Source organism: Mobula hypostoma, chromosome 8 (genome assembly GCF_963921235.1).
Source record: "Mobula hypostoma chromosome 8, sMobHyp1.1, whole genome shotgun sequence".
Lineage (NCBI taxonomy): Eukaryota > Metazoa > Chordata > Chondrichthyes > Myliobatiformes > Myliobatidae > Mobula > Mobula hypostoma.
In genome coordinates this window covers 74447536-74468695 of record NC_086104.1, presented here as the reverse complement: position 1 = coordinate 74468695, position 21160 = coordinate 74447536, and the positions used below count along the sequence as shown (strand labels likewise).

The following is a 21160-nucleotide window of genomic DNA, read 5'->3' as shown; positions in this document are numbered from 1 at the left end:
AAAGGAGAGAATTGGAGAGAAAGAATGTGAGCGAGAAAGAGAAAGGTGTGAAAGAGAGAAGGAATGTGAGAAGGAAAAAGAATGGGAACAAGAGTGTGAGTGGGATTGGTACAGTGAGCAAGATCGTGATAGGGATTGTGAGAGAACCAAGGATAAGGAAAGGGAGCATGACTGAGAGCAGGACAAAGAGAGAGAAAGAAGCAGTGACCAAGATAGAAGTAAGGATGGCAGTAGATCTAGAAAAGAAAGCCGAAAAAAGGAGAAGAAAGATTTCCAGAGCTGTAAGAACCATTTACTGCAGTTTCAAAAGTCAGCTCTTACAACCACCAACGAGGAGGCTCCAGAAACCTGAGATTGTTTTCACTGCCACCAGTCTTACCTGCCTAGCAGAGTGACCTCCCTTGACAGAAAAAAATGTTATTCTGCAGGAAAGCCTCCACAGCAATCAAATCTTCAGGCCTGAATGGGACAATTTAAAATTTACTATGCCGTGGATGTCTACATATGTTGTCCTTGTATTATATAGTATTCTGCTATATAGTTGAGATGCATTTTTTATTGTGTTGGAGTTTATAGCTAAGCAGGGAGGAGTGTTGTGTATTTAATATTTCAGTAATATGGTGAATATATTGTTTGAGTAAGCATTCTTTCTTAGTTTAAATAATTCATTATGGGTTATGTGTAAAAAATATGTGAATTGCATACGTCATGAAGCTATCATATCCTACTGCAGGCCTCGCTTAAAGTAAAAAAAATGTGTCCTATCCCCAGACCCTCGTTTTATTTTGGAGTTACAAATCATAACACCTCTCAATGGCACTTCATCACAGTAGATGTGAATGCCACAGGGCGATAGTTATCAAGACAGCTCACCCTGCTCTTCTTCGGCACTAGTATGATTGTGACTGTTGAAGTAGTAGGAACCTTTGACTACAGCAAAGACATTGAAGTGTCCTTGAACACTCCCGCCAGTTGGTTGGCATCAGATACACCATTAGGGCCTGACATCTTGTGAGGATTCCCTATGTCTGGGTTCACCATCTTGAAAGATGTTCTGATGTTGGCCTTCAAGACAGCGATCACAGGGTCACCAGATGCTGCAGGGATTCACACATTTTATTCTCCGTTTCAAAGCGTGCATAAAAGACATTGAGCTCATCTGGGAGTGAAACATCACAGCCACTCATGTTAGGTTTCACTTTGTCGGAAATAATGGCCTTCAAACCCTGCTAAGAGCTGACATGTGATTTCCTTGCTCAGAAACAGAGTCAGGTTTATCATCGCTGTCTTAAATGATGTAAAAATCTGGTTGTGGAAGCGGTGCAGTGCAAGGACAGAAAATTACTATAAATGACAAATTAATACATGGTACAAAAGAAAGGAATAATAAGGTAGTGTTCATTGACTGTTCATAAATCTGAATGCAGAGGGGAAGGAGGGGAAGGAGTTGTTTCTAAATCACCGAGTGTAAGTCTTCAGGCTCCTGTATGTCCTCCCTGATAGTAGTAATAAGAGATCGTGAGAGTCTTTGAAAATGGATACTGCCTTATTCATTAAGGTAGGAAGAATTGTGCCAGTGATGGAGCTGGTTAAGTCTATGCTCCTCTGTAGCCTCTTGTGATCCTGAAAATCTGAGAAATACTGTTTGTACCATTCAATGACAACTCAGTTGTTGTGAATGGGCTTTCTGAGGCCACATGACTTCCATGATAGTCATATTAAGTCCTCCTGCCTTTGTCACCTGAGCAATTTGAAGTTTTCTTCCCTCGGTGCAAGGGTGACATACTGTTTGCCTGCCAAAAAAGCTGTAGCATCCTTGAAAAAACAGCCATGAAGAATACACGGATATCACTACCTTTACATTGCTATGAGCTTACTCCCTGGGGGTACACTTCTTGGTTGTGTCCTGAATAAATATGTTCTTTGTTCTTCAGTGCTCTTTCATACTTAAGGCCATACTAGACTCTGCCTTGACATTCAGTCCCAGCACGTCATAGGAATTTGTTTGAGTTCTGTTGTCTTTAAGCCCACACAACAAGCTGTCCATCAGCTCTTAATCAAAAATACTTTGAAAGTTGCACCTTTCAAATAAGGTGTTTAACCATGTCATTATATTTTTCCACTGTCTCCTCTACCCCTGGCTAAAAGTGCCAAGTGTGTGACATACTAAAATTTCTGAAAGCAGTTGATTATTTTTACAACATGCTTATAAGAGGCCTCTTCCACGATGGGTATAAACTCATTAGTATTTCATGAGTACTAATATCACCTTCCTCTTTTAACATATGGCTGCATTCTGGATTTTTTCTTTGGGATTTTGAAGATGCGTTTTGCTGACAGGAAATCTGTTCAATGGGTGGGATAGTGATGCAGCTAGTAAAGCTGTTGCACACAGCTCTAATGAAATCGGATCAATACAGGTGCAACATTTTCTTTTTGACTGCAATGATTTTCTCTAGGTAGTCCTATTTCTTCCCATGGGCCAAAGATGTACAGGTTCATAGGTTATTTGGCCACTGTGAAGTGCCCATCATGTGTAGTTAAGTAGTGGAACCAAGGGAGTTAATGAGAACTTGTGGAGAATAAAATTAGCTTTGTGTAAATGGGTACATGACAGTCGGTGCATAATTGCCTGGCCGGGAGCAAATGAATATTGTGTATGTTTTCACTATTTCCTCTGGCTGTTTCTTACAGGTACCTGCCACTCTCCCTGGGAAAAACACTCTATTGACCTTACCTGTGCCTATCAAAATTTTATATACTTCTATCAATCTCCCCTCAGCCTGTGACATTATAGAGAAAACAATCCAAGTGTGTCCAACTACATCTTATAGCTAATGCATTCTAATCCAGGCAATGCCTTACAGAATCTCAAATTAAATTTCAAATTCAAAGAATGTATACAATATACACCCTGAGATTTGTTTGCTAACAGGCAGCCACAATGTCAGAAACCTGAATAATCCAATTTAAAAAAAAGAAAGACCAAAGAACAACTGTGTAGGGAATGGGGGAGGGGCCACAAATCATGCAAACAACAGAAGCAAGCCACCAGCATTCCGAACCAGACTGAGTCCCAGATCCACTCACTGAGGAGCTGTTGTAGGCCCAAGCCTTGGTCTCACATCATCACACAAGCAGGTCAAAAACACAGAGCAGCCGCATCAGTTCATAGCCTCGGTGCTGCGGGGAAAGGAATGAACATTCGCGGAAGAACGAGCAAAATCAGCCCAACCTTCGCCTCCGTTCTGAACACTCGGGTTTCCAGATTATGTGTGCTGGGTTTTAAATTCTCCAATTACTGGGTAGTGCCTCGCTCTAGGACCTGGATCCCTGCGCCACGATATACTTGAGCCGCCTAGCCCAAAGGCATTCTCGATTTCACCAAATCCGCTCAGCATTTGGAGCAATCCAACCTCACACCCAGGTTAGATGGGTGGGCGTCGAAACTCTTCCACATCGACTCCATCCAAATCACTCACTGCATCTCCAGCTTGAACACGTTGTGCTTCGCAGTGCCCCAGCACGGCTCATCTCCCGAAACAGCCTCAACTCCACCTGCGGGGATAGTACACCATAATTTGCTTCAGAAAAGATGTTATAAGTAATATTTTTAGTCAAATCTCTTGCCTTTTGATCTACCAGTAAGCTGTCACATGCTTTCGGTAGCTCCATCTTAATCCAATTATCCTTCTACCCTGTAACCTCTTCTGTATGCTCTTCAAAATTTCCACATGCTTCCAGTAATGTGGCCCCAAAATTGCACAGAAGTTCCTCTGTCAATCAACGACAGGACTACCTGCAGTATATGTACTAGCCTCATCAGTACTCACAAAATGCATTTGTCTGGATTAAACTCTATCTTCCATTTTCATCCCATTTCATCAAAATATTAATACTGCTGTATAGCATAAAGCTATTTTCCACACTATCAAACTCTCCAGTCATGTTTGTATTATCTATAAACTTACTGATTTTGCCTCCCAGATCCATGGCCAAGTCATTTACAGACATTTCCAGGACCTATCCTTTCTGGACACCACTAGTCACGGGCATCACATTACAAAAACAGCCCTCTACCAACACTATCTCCAATTGCCAAGCCAAGTCTGAATCAAGTTTGCCAATCTGCTGTGGACCACGTGCACTCTAACCTTTATGATACTGTCTGTCTGAGGCTTTACTAAGGTCCATGTAAATCACTTCTACTGCCTTTCCCCACATTGAGATTTTGTTACCTCAAAGAACTTAATAAAATTGGTCAGATAGGATTGCCCTTGATAAAGCCCATATTGGCTGTCTCTGATTAGATCCAGCTTTCATGATCATTAGTCCCCACCCAGTGATCGTTAAACCCCATCTTCAGAACTTTCCCCAGTATCTGCCCTGTATAGTTTCACAGGTCTACACTTAACAGACATTTCCCTGTTGCTTTTCTTGAAAAGGGGAAACCACATTTGCTGTCTTAGAGTCATCTGGTAACTCACCTGAACAGTGGCATCTCCTTCCCTTGCCTCCTGCAATAGTGTGGGATAAATCTTATTGGGTCCTTTTAAGCCTGCTAAGGTATCAACTACCTCTTCGTTATATATGGAGGTCTGCACCAAACTATGACCTATGTCTTCACTGAATTTGCCATCTGCAAATTCTGTATATTTTGTGAACAAGAATGAAAAATATTCATTTAGGATTTCATCTGTACCTTGTAGTTCAATAGGTTTAAATGGGTGCATTTAATGTCAGAGAAATTTGTACAATATACATCCTGAAATTCTTTTCCTTCGCAAACATCTACGAAAACAGAGGAGTGCCCCAAAGAACGAATAACAGTTAAATGTTAGAACCCCAAAGCCCCCTCCAACTCCCCCCTCCCACGCATAAGCAGCAGCAAAGCAATGATCCCCCCTCCCCCACCAGCAAAAAAGCATCGGCAACCCCACCGAGCACTCATGCGTGCAGCAAGGCATCAATAAAGATACAAACTTGCAGTACCCCCAAAGACTACTCATTTACCCAGTATTTGACATACCACAGGCTGGCTCTCTCTCTCTCCCTAATAAGGGAAAAAGGTGTGCCTGTTTCACAGCGAGAGGGGAGACATAACAACACAACTTGCTGATTTATGGTGTTAAAAGTCTGTTGCATCACTTTTTCTGAGCTCAGTGCCCAGAGAACTCGGGTCCCTGGGCACACAACCAGCAGCCAGCTTGCTGCTTTCAGTTTTCCGTGTACTCCCATGCCACATCAGGCAGCAGCACTGACCTCGAATCAGCCTGTCTCCAGCGCCACAAAAATCCAGCACCCTGAAGACGCGCTAGTCTTCCAGGCCGCATCCTTGGCATATCAAAAAGCGGCTGGTCGTGAAGCCCTGAAAGCGGGTCCCATTCCCGCAAAGAACTGAAGTCGGTGTGTACAGGTTGGCTCATTGTCCCTAATGAGCCCTACTTTATCGATGATTATTCATTTGTCCCTAATATGCTTATAGAATGCTTTCAGATATATCTTAATTTTAGCTGGCAGTGATTAGTTGAAAGTAAATTTATTATCAAAGTACACATATGTCACCATACACAATACTGAGATTCATTTTCTTGCAGGCATACACAGTAAATCCAAGAGACACAATAGAATCAATGAAAGACCACACCCATCAGGACAGATAAAGCAACCTCTGTGCAAAAGATAACAAACTGCAAATGCAAAAAGAAAGGGAAAAAAGAAATAATGATAAATAAATAAATAAATAAGCAATAAATATCGAGAACATGAGATGAAGATCCTTGAAAGTGAGTCCATAGGTTGTGAGAACGGTTCAGTGATGGTGAGACTGAAGTTATTCCCTCTGGTTCAAGAGCCTGATACTGAGGGGTAACAACTGTTCCTGAACCTGATGATGTGGGTCCTAAGGCAGCTGTGCCTTCTTCCTGATGGCAATAGCAAGACGAGAGCATGGCCTGTTTGGTGGATGTATTTGATGATGGAGCTGCTTTCTCCATGTGCTGTCAGATACTTCCTTTTTTCTTTGTTCACTCCTCAATATCCATTGTTCCCTTGACTTGTTATCCGTGAGTTTTACTCTTACAGAGACATGTGGCCTTGAACTCTCCTTTGAATGTTTCCTATTGTACAGATGTAGACCTAATTGCAAGTGGATACTCCCTAGCTACCTTTGCCACGTTCTCCCTTGTGTTAATGAAATTACCTTAACCCATGTAGGACCTTAATTATTGGTCCAAATCATCCTTTCGTATAACTACTTTAAAACATAAGGAGTTATGGTGCTATCAAATCTTTCCCCACCCACCTTAGAACGTTAGAAGTTATGGTTCATCTTCCCTCTCACCTATACCCTATGCCCTCTAGTTGATTGATATTCCCTTGGAAAAACACTGTACATTCACCCTATCTATGAATGAGAGATTTATGAGTTGTAATTATCTGGAATGCACAGCTGGTGAGTGTAGTTGAAGCTGGGTTACTGACAGCATTTAAGAGTCCCAATGAACTCTTGCGTCACCTCGGCATAGCGGGCTCTAGGCTAAATGCTGGGTGATGGGGTTAATGTGGAAGGGTATCTACAGGTCAAGGTGGATGAGGTGGGATGAATAGCCTCTCTCTATGCTACATGATTCTCTAAATAGACAATCGACAGCTTGACACACACAGATCTTAACGATATATGCATACTTAGTATATACTGCACTTTTGGACACTACTTCAAGAAAGGTAGTAAAGCCTCAACAAAGATGCACCAAGGATGTAGTAGATCTGTGCCCAGAAGCTGTTATGGTTCAGAGAAAGCTAAGAGGAGCTCAGATAATATTATTTAAAATCGTGCAGTTTCAATGAAGTAAGTTAGAGAAAAACTAACAGGTCACTAAGCAGAAGAGACAGATTGGAGTTTGTTAGAGAGCTAGAGGTGATTTGAGGAAACTTAACAACATGTCGCTGTGATTTTGAACTGCTCTGCCTGAAAGCGTGAAAGCTTGAAGATACTTCACTGAGATATATCTCCTGCTTCTTTCCCTGATGGAAAGGGAATTTCTGATCCCTGTTTTTTATTGCTTTGGAACTTAAGAAACATTTTCAGAAGTATGCTGCATGATCTTTTTAGGCTGCTGCCATTCGATAAATTGATGTCTTGTCTGATCATTAGCCTTAATTCCACTTCCCTGTCTCATTTTCATAACCCTTGATGATGACAATTCACATGGATGGAGAGGAGATGTATTCTCCATTGTACGGTATATGATCCTGTGATTTTACTTAGACATTCACACAAAATGCTGGGGTCAGAGGAGGGAGGAGGTTTGGGGTGTTCAGTTTGGGAGAAAGTTGGAGCTGACATGGAGCCTGAGAGACCTGGGGTTGGAGAGTATCGATGGGGGAAGAGGAGTCCAAGTGCCCAGCGGTCGTGAGGACTGTCTCGGCCTGGAGGAGGTGGCCGCCGAGGTCTGGGCTGGAGCTGAAGCTAGGGACCGCATAATTTGTGGTTTCAAAATGTCCGGCGTCATTGGAACCAGAGTTGGAGTTGGCAGATCCACGGTCTGGGGGGTCCAATCAAATCAGGGTCAGAGTGGAAAGCAGCAGGGACTGAGGTCTGGAGGTGTGCAGAGCCGTCGGAGCTGGTGGGATCCGTGTTCCGGAGACAGGCAGTCTTCTGATCATTCCTGGATGCAAGGAAGGTGGAGAACTGGTGGTTGAAGGCGTGGATCTGGCAGACGATGATGTGCTGGGGACGCCCATGGCAGGTAGAGGAGAGAGAGTCCCGAAACCATGACAGAGACTGAGTCAGAGCCCGCAGGTATCTCTACATTGCAGAGAAGGTAGCACTAGAATTCGGAATGTAAAGCAGTCAATCGAACACAGGTACCTGGTGTCCTTAGTGGGAGGCCAAATAATGGACTTGGAAGCCATGTGGAACAAGAATGCAACAAAGCCAAGTTCCCAGGAAGTGGTAGTGAGTCTGGGTATGTACATGGTTGAAGAGTCTGAGGGCAGCAGACATCACAAAGGAGTGCAGTGAGAGAGGGTCTCACTGAGCTCCCATTTAAGAGAAAACTTAAACTTTTTCAGAGTAGTCATGCCTCAAGAGACTTCGCAAATCCTAAGCACAAGGGATTTTGCAGATGCTGGAAACCCAGAGCAAAATGAAACAGACATGAGATCCCAATTAGTGTATCTTTGCTTCTGTTTATGATGTTCTTATGATTGCTGACTATCTCTCCATCCATCAGTCTCAATTTATATAATTAATTTTATAATATTAAAGGAATTTATTCTCATCTGCTTTCCTGTCCTTCAATACAAATCTAAAGTTAGAATTTACATATTTGGGGAAAAAAAGATTTTTTTGCCAAAAGCAATCAAATCCAAAGGTCTTGCAAGTTAACAATCTTATTTTTCACTCTGCCTGAATACGATCAATCTTTGAAAGAATCTGCCTGTAACACCCATTTCCTCAGAGTAGAGTTATCTTCTGATGACAAAGTTGCTTCTGTAACCACTTTAGGCTAGTCCAATAGGATACTTAAATCTGCATGAAGACTGATGTATGAGTAGGAATGTGAACTCACAAACTCCAGTCGAATGAAATATACAACTTGATTGGTGTGGTGTTGGAACATACAGAGCCTAGCTGTTTATACTTAAGAGAAATGTGAAGTGCTTTTGAGAGAAATCACTTCCCCATACCTTCTGCCACCTTTAATTTTTTTCCCCTTGATCACAGTAGTAAGTTATCACAGAACAGTAAATTCAATTAGATTTAAGTAATGATGAAATTAAGACTTGTGATGCATCCTGTCACCCTTTCCTAATCTCAACATTCATTTCGCAAAGTACCTTTTCAAGAAATATATACAGTTGTACAAATCATTCCCAGCTTTGTATTACACTAAATAGAGACTTGTCATTTATGCTGGTATAGGTTGTTGAGAGTGTCAAGTTAGTATATGAGATTGCAAGTTTTATCAGTTAGACAAATACTCTCTTTAAAAACTTGTGGTTACAAGTTTCTGCAGATCTCAGCAGTTGTCATTAATTTCTAAGTTGCAATATGTGAAATTTCAGCAGCACCAGTGGAAAGAGTGGGGTGCAGGATGTTGCTTTCTTGTACTAATGAGAAATAAATGAATTTGCCACCAGGTTAAATTCTTCATAAATTGCATCTCAACTCATTAAAGCATTAATGAAGTGGTCAATAAATAAGAGTGTCTTGTAATTTATCACTGGAATGGATCACCAAGAATAAAAGGGGAAGAATTAAAAGTTAATGAAAATGAAAGTGATCAAACTGATCATTTATGTTCATTTTCTTTCATTACTTAAAGAATGTAATGTAAAATTTTAAAATATTTTAGTAATATTAATAACAGGAGGATTTAGAAATCTGAAATTCTTCGGCATGTTGCTTGATTTGTTTAGTATTTCCACAACAATAATACAGAATAACAATATTTTAATTAATTAGATCATGTTTTATCTGTAGTGAGTTAGGTTAGTGTAGTGTAGTTAACTGTACAGTAGTCTCAGGCAGTTATATAGGATGCCAGTCCATTGTTGAATCAGTCCATCCCTTCCTCACATCAGGAAGAAAAATAAACTCTTCACCTAAGAGTAACTGTGGTTTTCAAAAGCTCATCCATTGTAACATAACGTCAAGGAATTATATCATGCTAATTTGATTTTGTTTTCTTTTATTAAAGATGTACTTATTTTTGAAATGTTTTGCTTTCTGTTTGGTTGTGGTCACACTGTCACTTTTCGTGTGCAATGCATGGGAGAGTGATTATAATTACTTGCTAATTATATTCATTTTGGTTATGTCAAGATTAAAAAGTTTGGATTAGAAGAGTACACTTTACTGAAAAATTGAGATTTTTCTTCAAAATAATTGTGGCCTTTAGCTTTGCAGTTGGGCACTAATTATAAGGATGCAATTTATCATCCAGAGTACTGTCATTTGAAAGGAAAGCAGTATTTTTGTCAATTTTGCCCCTCCTGCATTGGTTACTATGCCATCATTCTGTCCATTACAGTTACCTTGACTACCAAATAGGCAGAAACTTACCTCATGCCTTTAAAATGCTGGGAAATATTTTATGTTTGCCATCATTTTGCCATCGTAAACGGTCTTTCCTATCAAACATTGACAGATTCTCTGTGCACCATACTTTTAGCAACCCCTTCCACTGCTAGTTACACCCTGCAACCTTTACCTCTGATGCCAATTCATCCAAAATAAATTCTAATATACAGTAAAAATCTGAATATAATAGAGCAGAGAGTTATTGGAAAGTGACAAATAATTTTTTGGCACTTTCCAATGACTAACCCTTAACATAGGTTAATAAAAATGCTGCAATATGGAAGTGGAGGTAGTGCATTATAAAGGAAAAAACCATTGCAGTTCTAATGCTGCTATCCCTGACCTTGTGCAAAGAATTTCATTTCTTTCTTGCCTTCTCTTCAGCAGCTTCTTCAGTCTGCTACTCAGCTGTGTGACCCTGCAGCATTGTTTGTCACTTGCTTGGAAGGCTTCTCAGTATGATTAATGCACATGAAACCAAAATCAATATTGTGTTTGTTAAAATTGTAAGCTAAATGGATTAAATGTAGTCACTGCAATATACTGCTGCTTGTTTGCCACGACCAGCCCTCTATCTCATGATTAAGGATTGCACAAAATATAAAAGATTAAATGCTTAATTGCCCCAGATCCTACTTTGCCCCACATAGCTGCACATTTCAGGAAATTGTGAGTAATTTGCACTTCTGCAAAGACTGAAAATGATTTCTCCTAATCTGTCTGACTGTCTGTCTGTCTCTCTCTCCTCTCTCTCTCACACACACTCACACAGTCTTACTTTAACTCTCTCACACGTTTTCTCACACTCTTACCGCCCCCCCCCCACCCCACTCCTCTCTGAATGGATATTCAATAACTGCGCTTCATCAATCAAAATGATAATGTGGAGTAAAATATGATTAACAGAATGGGCTTAAGCAGCACTAATGCAGAATAGCATAACCCTAAGTAGGAGAGTCAATCGTATACTCAGAGACACTGAATTAATTATCAGTGGTCTTAATTTTTATTATTTGAACAATTGAATATTAATGATAAACTCATCCATCTCTGAACCAATTACATTGAAAGAGATATGTTGAGGTAATGTGCTTGTTCCTGGAAAAGTCACTTGTCTGACTGGAAGTTATATCATTTGCACTATCTTTCATTTTCAATCCGCAGTAACATCATTAATGGCCTTCCACATCCTCAGAATCCGTATGTCCTCATTTAGTCTGCAAATACAATTATTGTCTATTTGTCAGAATAATGTTACGCTGGTTACTGGAGAAATATACTGCAGCACATTTTCCTGGATCATTTTGATGTCTTCCATACTCACAAAAACAACCTTTTAGAGGTTGACAAATGTGCTGACGCCTCCACAATTACCACAAAGCATCTTCAGCTCCATGTGAGTCGCTTTTGACAGCACCCACTTCCTGAACAAAGCATCACCAGGAAGAAAGTGCACAATTTGGCAATTATACCTTTGTAATACCGAAGCTGGCAGATGCTGCTGTCACCACCACTGCGTGAGCGCTAACATTGTTTCAAGAAGGATGTTGCTCTACCGCATTACATAAAGGCCAATTCCATCTCAACTGCAGTGTTTTTCTCTTGTATGTTGTCGACATTCCATTGGATCAGATGAAACTGAAATGATGTCAGAGAACAAACGCAATATCCAACTGTCCTCTCAAAGTGCTACTTTTAAAGAGCTTCAAAGAACATCTTTATTTTGAAATTTTTGCATTTATTCTATGCAAGTTAAAGTCTTTGCGACATATTGTGATCCAGCTTCATTCCAATGTACTATTACAGTGAGGAAAAACAATATACATTTTTATTTTTTCAATGGATTATTAATTTGCTTGTTTTAAGTAAGGCCTAATTTTTATATCATTGTTTCATTGCTAAGAGTTGCCCTTATGTTCCGCCCATCATTTGAATAACCCAAATGAGTGGGAAAAGAGAGTCACTGTTCCGGATTTGTCAGCTGATATCCTAAAATGGTGAATTACAGAAAAGGAATTAAGCCATACGGAATAGGAATGTCTGAAGTTTGATCAAAGGTCTGGGTTAGCTGAACTCATCTAAGGGTTGGAACCTTACAGCTGATTTCATCAATACTAGCCTGAGAAGAGGGGAAATTCATCCAGGGTTATCACTGCTGATTCCTATCTAGTTGCAAAGTACATATATAGATGTCGGGTGAAGTCAGAGTCAATTCTCCTGTGTTCAAATTGCCTGTCAACATTCGTTACGCTGGCTTGCACACTGAATGGTGACTCAAATGAGGTACTGGCATCCTGCCACCAACCCTGGAGACCTGTCCCAGTGTAAATCTGAAACATCTATCAGTTGAGGCCCTACCTGCCCTCACAAGCAGACAAAGATGGTCTAGTGGCCACTATTTCAGAGGAAAGTAGCAGAATTCTTCCAGGGGTCCTGGCCAATAATTATCACATCATTTAAAAAAATAAATGATCCGGTCATTACATCATTGCTGATGTGCGCAGACTCCCTGCTGCATTGCAGCAATGAACACGTTTCATAAAAGTACTTTATTAGCTGCTAAGTACTTTTGGATGTCCTGCAGTCATGAAGGATGATTCATAAATAAAGTTTGATGAAGAAGGAGAAAGTATGGCGGTGGAGGCTTGTGTGGAGCAAAAGCACCAATAGGAATATAAACCTTGCAGAGGCCAGACTGCATGCAGTTCTCAGACATATACTGATATCTGCTGCTGAATCAAGATTCCACACATACAAATATCAGGTCCCTGTCTTCTGACCTGTCACAGATCTTATCATCAGACCTCCCCTTCACAGATTCCAACTTGATAGTGCCCTAAACCGCCACTCCCCACTTCTAACTCTTACCGAAGATCCACAAACAGGACTTCCATGGTAGACTCATTGTTTCTGCCATCTCTTGCTCCACTAAACATACCTTTTCTTACCTTGACTCAATCCTATTTCCCTTTGTTCAGTCCCTTCCCATGTACATCCAGATCTGCCATCAATTTGACAGCTTCTATTACCCTGGTTCCAACAAATTTATCTTTCTATAGATGTCCAGAGATCTGTACACTTCCATTCCTCATTTTGGGGCTCCCTACTTCTTTCTAGAACAAATATTCAACTAGTTCCCCTCCACTAACACCCTTAACTACCTGACAGAACTTGTTTGTGCCTTCAACAGCTTCTCTTTTGATAACATCCATTTCTTGAGATCAACTTATATTGGGCCTGGCTACACCTGATTCCTCATTAGATATGTGAGACAGTCTTTGTTCCAAATAGTCACATGGATACATCTCCTCAACTCTTTCTCCACTATCTCAGAGACAGCAAAGATACTGCTTGCAGCATTCACACAGAACTCAATTTATCATTTTTGCCTCTAACTTCCATCCTGTCCTCAAATTCACTTGGACTTACACTCCTTCATTTTCTGGACTTCTCTTTCTCCATCTTGGGAGAAAAGCTAAGCACTGATACACTCACCAATTGTCCCATCTACCAGGTCTACACCCACTACCCATCCTGTCTCTTATAAAGACACCATCCATTTTTCTCAGTTTCTTTTTTCTGACAGCATCTGTTCCCAAGATGTTTTCTGATTGAAGACTTCAATGTTCTCTTTCTTCCAAAGACATTGTTTCCCTCTTTTGTAGTCGATAGAGCCTTGATATATATTTTCTTGATTCATGGGAATCATTGTCCCACTCAAAATGGAGGAGCAACATTTAGGAAGGCATCAAGATCCTTGTATCCCTTTCCTGTGGAGCACACAGAAGACATTTGTATATACAGAAGCAGCATACCTCCTCCCAAAACTGCCTATCTACCCTCCCTGTCAATCTGCACTACCTTAGCCTTGTCAGTCACTCACAGAACAGAAAAGGAGCTTCAATCCCCAGGAATCTCCTGAGAAGAGAGAAATATATTTGTACCCTTCACCTGAACAGATAAATTGGTATATTATTATCACATGTACTGAAAGACAGTGAAAAGCTTTGTTTTCATGCCATCCAGATCATTTCATTACATCAGTGCATTGAGGTAATACAAGGGAAAATGATATCGGACTGCAGAATGAAGTGTTGCAGTTACAGGGGAAGTGCAGTGGAAGCAGACGATAAGTTGCAGGGCCGTAACAGGTAGACTGTGAGGTCAAGAGTCCATCCATAAATAGCAGAATCTCAATAGCATCACTGAGAGCATCGGAACCCAGAGGCTCCTCCGAATGCAGCGACATGAACCTCTTGAGAGCAGTGACACAAACCAGCGGCCCCTCCAAGGGAAGGAACTCGAGCAGCGTCTTTAAATCTGCAAGGTCTGGGAAAGATATACTCCTGATACTGGCATCCTGAATACATCAGCCAAATAAGCCTTGTACAGTCTTTGTCTTTGACTGTGTAGTATGGTTGAAGTGGCAAAATTGCTGAAGTTGTCTGGAGTAATGGTTATATTATTATCTGCAGACATTAAACTTCTTCACACTCTTGCATTCAGTTTGGTTCCTTTCTGATCAGTGTTCATTTTTTTGGGCAAGAAACAGTGCTTGTTAATCACAGCACTTCAAAGTTGAGTTTTAAAAATAGTCTCCTCAGAATAGCACTGTAGCCCATATCTTCAGATATGAAAAAATTGCTCAAAAGTGGCAACATCTTGTCAAAAATAAATGACATCAAATCTTATCTCTATTTGTTATGCAGACCGATTTGTGGAGGGTAATAAATGGAGAAAAGAGATTGCTCAGGCATGTAATCCTGCTCCATAAAAATTCGAATTTTGTGCTTTGGTTGAGCTTCTTAGCTACCTAAAAGGATCTTTAATTTTATGACAAGGGAAGAAATACAGATTGTAGCCATTGAAACTGAAGTGAGAACAATTCCACAGTGACCAGGAACATTTGGCTACAGTATTAGTTACCTTATCCCAGAAAACTTAACAAAATTTCTACAACTATTATGTTGAACATGAAGTGGCAGCTGATAAAGGAGATTTTATTTGAATGATAAGGCTATTGCTAAATACCTGAAATGAGCTCAGTATAACGAGCACTTCCTATGGATATATAGAAAGAGAGAAATGAGCACTCAGTGAGATTTTTAAAGGGTTTCTGTGACAAAAAAGGGTAAAGAATGCTGGAAAAACCCTGGGCCTTTCAGAAGTTATAAAAATATCTGGAAGAATTTGCAGTTCATCCTTATTCTTTTTTATTTTGCCAATTATGGCCCGTCCCTGCTTCAGGTCTTCAGCTGCTGAAGCCCTCATCTATGCCTTTGTTATTTTGAGACTTGATTTTTTCAGTACAATCTTTGCAGCCTCTCTCATTGTGCTATCTGTAAACATGCTTGTCCAAAGCTCTGCTGCTGCATTCAAATGCATATTCTGCTATATTCGCCTGTCATGTTTGTACTGACTGGCAGACATTGGAGTTTGGTTTTTCCATTGTCTGTTTTAAAACTCTTCCTCATCTGCGAGCTTGCCCAATTCTGTTTCTGCTTTCCCTTCCAGTCCTACGGATCTTCTTCCATCAACACTCTTCTACGCATCAGGGCTATGACTTCCTGCACAGTTGATTGGGCCTTGCATCTGAAAATATACATTGCAGTTTATTTGAGAATTAGTATACCTTTAAGAACTGAATGTACCCTGTGGAATACCTTTTGAAACATTGTTGTACCAGTGGCTGCTGTTATCTGGGAGCTGATTTTTGTTGATAACCCTGCCTGTTGCTTTTTACCTCAGTGCATAGCATCATGAAAGAATTCACAGATACTACACTGGCAATGAGGATGTGGTGTTGTTAGCTAGATTGGCAGGGCTGTAATTGAGAGTGAAGTTAATAGTTTTTTTTTGTTTGGACAATGATAATGCTCAGCAATGGGTGTGACAGATTGATAGGTAAGCTGAAGAAATACAACCTGATTTAGTTATTGTTAGTGTGTATGGACTGAGTAGAAATGTTCCTGAGGGCAAACAATATCATCTCACTCCTGTGGCTAGTATGGTGATCAGCTGATGAGAGAGTTCAAAGTTATTTAGTGTGGTGTCATGTTCATTGGGCACTGCTGAAGAGACACTTAATAATTTTGCTTAGGATGTGATTCTGTAGTACAGGTGCCAGGCAAGCGAAAGAGGTGGCACTGCGCTATTTAATTCTGGCCTCATCACATGGCAGAAAATTCTTGGAACAAAGGACCTGCAAGGTAGAAAATGTCTGTACAGTCATAGTGAAAGAAAAGCAAAACACGGCAGACACTGGAAATCTGAAATAGAAATGGGAGCATTTATTGTGACTGTGCAGTCACTGAAGTGCTGCAAGCAAGGGTCTTCATGCTTCATCTGTGGAAGAAGAAACAGTATTAGTATTTCAGGGCAAACAACAGGAATTCTACAGATGCTGGAAATTCAAGCAACACACATCAAAGTTGCTGGTGAACGCAGCAGGCCAGGCAGCATCTCCAGGAAGAGGTGCAGTCGACGTTTCAGGCCGAGACCCTTGTCATAGTCCTGACGAAGGGTCTCGGCCTGAAACGTCGACTGCACCTCTTCCTGGAGATGCTGCCTGGCCCGCTGCGTTCACCAGCAACTTTTATGTGTGTTGCTTAGTATTTCAGGGTGAAGGCTACAGAGGGGATCGCACATACTGGGGAGGCTGCATACATAATGCATAATGCCAGAAAACAATAGTATATTCATCTTCATGGGCACAAGCCTGCAGCTCTTCAGTGATTGCACAATCACAGTCACACTAAATGGTGCTCTGATGAAAGTGGCAATTAATAGTGGAGCAGACCACTAGTCAGAGTGTCTTGATATGTAAGCATGGACATGAATAGACAAAGTTTAGAGGGAATACAGGCCAAACATGGACAAATAGGGCCAGTTTTGGATAGATATCATGGTCGTCATGGACACGTTAGGCCAAGGGATCAGTTTCCATGTTGTTTAACTGTGACTCTAAATGCAGCTGTTTAGTGTAACCTCATTGTTGGACTGTAGTGCCATTCAGGGGGAAAATGTGATACATGTCTGATATTCAGAAGCTGAAAGTGATTGTGACAGTTTCTGATGGGGTATTGCTTTTCAGCGGGGTGGCAATCCATAGTGTTTATACAGCAGCTCCTGGCTAAGAAGCTCATGGTAGTGTTGGGTACAGACCTCACATCTGCATTTGCCCTTGGGGTACAAACCTCACATCTGCTTTTGCCCTTGAGCTAAACCCATTTGTGAGCCACTGACTCTGATTGCCCATCCCCTGAAACTGCAAGCAGAGGAGGAGTTGCCCAAGATGAAAGGGCAAAAGTATTGGTGAAGGTCCAAGACAGTGAGTGGACATCTCCATTGGTAAGTGCTCCCAAGGTAGACAAGATTTAACGATTACATGGGGACTACAGAGTAACCATGAACAAAACTGTTGTTGTTCAACTGTATGTGTTTCCTATTCTGCAAGCTCTGTGTACTTTAGTAAGATTGACCAGTCGCTCACCTATGCATAATAGAATGCAGACTCACCTGACATTTAATGTATAGAAATTGTACATCTTCACCAAGTTGCCAGGCTTGGTTAACAGTGCCAAGGGTCTTTCAATAATAGGCAAAATGTTGCAAGGTAGGGTTGCTGTACAATCAGGATCAGCAGAGCGGGCGTCAGCAGATATTGGAACTGGTAATAACTAGCTTATCGAAGAAAGTGCATGACTGAAGCAAAATTAAGTGACATTTTTGCATGCTGACATTTCCTATTTTGAATTCAAAGTTGACAACTATGGACTAGGAAAAGGTAGTGGCTATATTAAGTGTAAGAGAGCCAAATGATATTTCTGAGCTATGTTTTTCTCTCAGGATGCTTCTGTATTATTCAAAGCATCACATTGAGTTCTCTTCACAAATTATCACACTAAAGGACCTCTGGCTTTGGACTGAAGAGCAATGGAAGGCAAATAAGTTACATGGACAGAATCACAGTAATTACAGCACCGAATGGACCCTTTGGCCCACGCGGTCCACGTCGACCATTTTACCCATCTTCACTATTTCTCTCTCAGAGAAACCATTCTCTCTTCTCCCTACTTCCATTGGGCTGAAGATATAAACATCTGAAACGCACACCACCATGCTTAAGGACCACTTCTGTCCTGCTGTTATAAGGCTATTAAACAGTTCCCTTGTACAATAAGATGGTCTCTTGATCTTGCATCTTATGGTCTGCCTGTACTCCACTTTCTCTGCAGCTATAATTGTTTATTCTGCATTTTGTTATTATCTGTTACACTACCTCAATGTACTATTGTATTGAAATAATCTTTCTGGAAGGCATGCAAAACAAGTTTTTCACTGTACCTCGGCACGTGTAACAATAATAAATACATTTACCAATTTTATTTGCTTGCATTAGGTGTGTAACCTCAGTACTGAATACCTTCATGTCTTATCTATTCAAATACTTGTCTAATTTCCTATTAATCATAATAATTATATCTGCCTCTACCATACCCTCCATCAGAGTGTTCTCTCTGTGTGTAAACTTATACCTCAGGCCTTATTTAAGATTCTTACCTTAAACCCTACCTCATGGAAAAACATTTCTGACTATATATCTCAGAATTTTTTATACCTCTATGACGTCTCCCTTTAGCCTCTTTATTTCCAGGGAAATCAAGTGCAGTCTTTCCAATCTCTTTTTAACCAAAGTCTTTCAATCTAACCAATATGATGGTGAATCTCTTCTGCACCATCTTCAGCTCAATCATATCCTCTCCATAAGGTGGTGACCAGAACTGTAAACAAAGCTCCAAGTGTGACCTAAACAAATGTATTGCAAAGTTGCCACACAATGTCCCAATTCTTAGATTCTGCGACTTTGACTGATGAATGCAAGCATGCCATATTATCTAACATCTGGGTCTTTCATCACTCTACTTACAGCCTACTTTATCATAGTCTTCTTCACCACCCTATCTACATAGAATCAAGCTTGAATGTGTATCTTTCTTTTAAATTGTAATGTATTGCCTTTAAACATTGGATGAACGTGGCCATTACTCACATAGGGTAATGACCACAATTCAGTCCATGAGCTCCCCCTCATGTACTTCCAGTGAGAAAATAAAACTATGTGCAGATTGAAAAAGAGGTCCTGGCCACAAAACATATTTGGAATTACTAATTTTCACCATTTTCTAGTTGGCACCATTTCTTTCTGGTCATGAATTGTAAATGGTAGGTGGCAACCCTGGGACCAAAGTCGGCATTCCAACAATGCCAGCTGCACAAGTGCAAGCAGGTGACATCCTTTGGATGCAGCTGGGCTGCTCTATTTAAGCACTGCACATCAAACCAAAATGCTGTGGCAGATGTGCGATCAACCCTGTCAAACAAGGAGACAAAGACATTTTTCAATGTATGCTCTTGACGAATTTTTGGTGCCCCATTTAAAAGATTGTCCACACCATCTATATAAATCTTACACTGAACCATGTATATGAATATAATCTCAAAATAAGAGTTACCTATCCAGGCAGAGATGAGAAGATTCTTTTTCATCCAGAGTACAAAGAATCTTTGTCACTCATCATTATTTCGATGTTGCACTGAGACATGGATGGTTATGAGTATAGCCTCAACATAGGAGTTATGAAAATTGCACTGAAAACAGTGATGAGAAGAGGTTTCTTCACCCAAAGGGCAATGAATCTCTTTAATTCACTAACCAAGAAGGCTTTGGAACCTCAGCTACAGAACATGTTCCAAGTATAAACTGTTAGATTTTTTTCAACATTACAGAAATCAAGGAACATGTTAATGCAGTAAGGTTGCACTGAGGTAAAAGATCAGCTATGCTCCTATTGTACAGAGAACTGGTACAGACTAGAAGGCCAACGTATGAGAACCAGAGGGAGGCTTGAAAAGGTGGATGTGCAGTATAGGAATATTTTACAAGATATCACCATTTAAAACAATATTGAGGTCAGTGTTCCCTCCACCCAGGATTGCATAGGCAATGACGAAATGTTGCACAAGTGAGGCCAAAATTTGGGTTGCACAGAACCCAATGTTCCTTTGATTACTGGACACCTCAGTACTGAATACCTTCATGTGCACAGGGTGCTCAAAGCAAATTTAGTGACCAACAGTTTTTAAAATTAAATCCATGTGCTGTGACAGAAGCTAAAGAAAATTATTGTGTTATTGTTTGTTCATTCTGCTTCAGGATTAGACCATTGTGCAGGTATTAAGTCCTAAGCATGTGAAAAGAGCTGAGACCTTTTCTGGTCAGTTGGCAGGTTTGCAAACAAAGAATAGTTCACTAAGTAAGAGTTTATGGCAGCTGTTATCATTAAAGTGAAACTCTTTTATCTGCACAGAAATGTTTCCAGCAGAATTTCTCACTTTTGTATTTGAACTGATATTATAACATGTATTTGAAACAAAAACTAATGGTGCCTTTTCTACTAAAGTCACCACTTAGAAATTTAATCTTATACAGTATTGCCAGAGCTACAGAAAGCTGAGGCATCCAAGATATGGGTGGTGGAGGTGAAGGGATGAAATGAAATTATTCATGTTAGTTCAATCCACATTACAAATGTATTATCCACCCTGTTACATTGTACTCTTTCAGAGATATCTGAGATTGTGTAAAATGTTAAAACCAGCCATTTCTTAATTGTTACACTTGTACTGAACTATTAAAATTGTTAAAATATCTTATGCTTAAGTCCTGAAAGCTAAACTGAAAACGGAAGTAAATGGATATATCTTGTTTCATTTATCAAATTGGTTAATTGCTGAAAGTTGCAAAAGTCCTTTCAGAAGTTTACTTTTATGGTGCCTATATGGGCTTTCCAGATTTTATTTGAGACCTGTGTTTGTTAAATGTCCTTATGAATCTGTCAAGCTCGGAGAGTGTACATCAGAGCTGTGCCATTGTTGGTGGTTTTGCTGTAGAAGCTGTATCTTTTAATTGTTGCAATAAAAATAGATGGTGATACACACGTGCCAGTTTTGTGGCGATGGTGTGCATATCTAACTTTGACTTTGGGCAGTATTGATGCTTACAACGAC

The 21160-nt window shown here is 40.4% G+C and overlaps 1 protein-coding gene and 1 long non-coding RNA gene across 4 annotated transcripts in view; one reads left to right on the top strand and one right to left on the bottom strand.

Moving 5' to 3' along the window:
* macrod2 (mono-ADP ribosylhydrolase 2) overlaps positions 1 to 21160 on the top strand; it is a 1240168-nt gene that overhangs the window by 892700 nt on the left and 326308 nt on the right. The window lies entirely within an intron of this gene.
* Positions 3544 to 21160, bottom strand: part of LOC134350648 (uncharacterized) — a 105329-nt gene continuing 87712 nt past the window's right edge. Inside the window, exon 3 of one of the 2 annotated variants that reach the window (XR_010018951.1) lies at positions 3544 to 3558. This is a non-coding gene — a long non-coding RNA (uncharacterized LOC134350648). Of the gene's footprint in view, positions 3559 to 15568; positions 15683 to 21160 lie in introns of those variants that run through there. The other variant, XR_010018950.1, reaches the window with a different exon arrangement.